The sequence below is a fragment of the Dipteris shenzhenensis genome, chromosome 5 (genome assembly GCF_047967505.1).
Source record: "Dipteris shenzhenensis isolate YYH24624 ecotype China chromosome 5, Dip_SZ_1.0, whole genome shotgun sequence".
NCBI classification, from domain to species: Eukaryota; Viridiplantae; Streptophyta; class Polypodiopsida; order Gleicheniales; family Dipteridaceae; genus Dipteris; species Dipteris shenzhenensis.
This window is the reverse complement of record NC_141600.1, coordinates 30,927,994-30,929,400: the sequence shown is the minus strand read 5'-3', so window position 1 is coordinate 30,929,400 and position 1,407 is coordinate 30,927,994. Positions and strand designations below refer to the sequence as shown.

Below are 1,407 nucleotides of genomic sequence, written 5' to 3'. Positions count from 1 at the left end.
TCTTAATGAAAAGGATGTATCTTTCTACAGTTGCTTCAAGAGTGTTCTTTAATGCAAATTGTCTATCCTGATCATGACTTGTCTTTCTGACCATGATTCGACTGTTTGTACTTTTACTAGTTGTCTATTAATGGTTGGAAGATCTAGTGAATGAATATTCAAGGTAGAATGTACCCTGAACATGGACTCCCCATTCTAATGTAAGGTGGGCATGAACATGTTAATGTGCTACACTTTAAGGTTGTTAGCATGTATTAAATAGAACATCTAGCTAGGATATGAAAAAGAATATATCTTTGCTTTGAAATTTTAGATCATAATCATGTAAGTGTTGAAAGTTAATATATATGTGCTTTGAGATTCCAAATCACAATCATGCAAGCACATGTTATATGCCACTGACTGTACTCCATGCACACATTCCTTATCAAATTCAAGATTACTTAACAATAGCTTTCAATTTTAGAATAGTTTCAAAGTAGTGAAGAAGAAATTTCATGGAGTCACGAAGATCATGTGGGCCACATGCAAAATTTAGTTGAATTCTAAGGGATACTTGTATGATTTTCCCAAAGAAGAAGAAATACAAAATACAAAATCCTAGCTAATGCTAGAGGATGATGCTTGCTTAAGCATCAAGATGAACAAGCTAATTGCTAACCTTAAAAATCACACAACGACAAGCGACAGGGCCAATAGAACAAAATTGGAATGATACAGAGAGGATAAGCATGGCCTCTATGCAAGGATGACAAGTGACAGGGTCAATAGAACAAAATGAGCTATCAATTTTTTATAGAAGGCTTTGACACTGATTTGGGCTAGAAAATCCTTAAATCTAGCAAGTTCTAGAGAGGAAATCTGAGAAGGTTATGACAAAAATGTCATGAGGACCACTAATTAGCATGCTAGTGCTAATAGAGGATGCCCTAACAAATATTAAGGATAATGCTTGCATATGAATTATGAAGTACTTGGCTGGTCAGTTATTACAACAACATGATCAGACACCCCTAATACATGTAAGGGATCGCCCTTCTGAATTTTCCAACATTGAAAGCCAAAATTGGTATGAAAACCAGCATCATCTAGTCGACCCAGTGAAATGAGACTCTTGGTTAGCTTAGGCACATGTCTCACAATTTTTAAAACAAATGCAGACCCATTTGCAAAAGAAAACTTTATGTCACCTGCTCCCACTATGTCACATGTATAGTTATTTCCAAGATGCACACAACCTGTCTTCCCACTGTTATATGTCGAGAACCATTCCCTATGGGGAGTAACATGGAATGAAGCACCAGAATCCAAAATTCAATCTTGGGAATATGCAACATTTGAAGTGGTAAGCAAGTCTGCAGGTAGACTAGACATGAAAAGAATGTCATTGTCACTATCATCAGTGAC

General features: G+C 36.2%; 1 non-coding gene across 1 annotated transcript; it reads left to right on the top strand.

The window, feature by feature from the left end:
* Positions 1–677: 677 nt before the first annotated feature.
* Positions 678–783, top strand: LOC147901868 (U6 spliceosomal RNA). Its single transcript, XR_015541068.1, has one exon. It is a non-coding gene; the product is annotated as a U6 spliceosomal RNA (small nuclear RNA).
* The last annotated feature ends 624 nt before the right edge of the window (positions 784–1,407 follow it).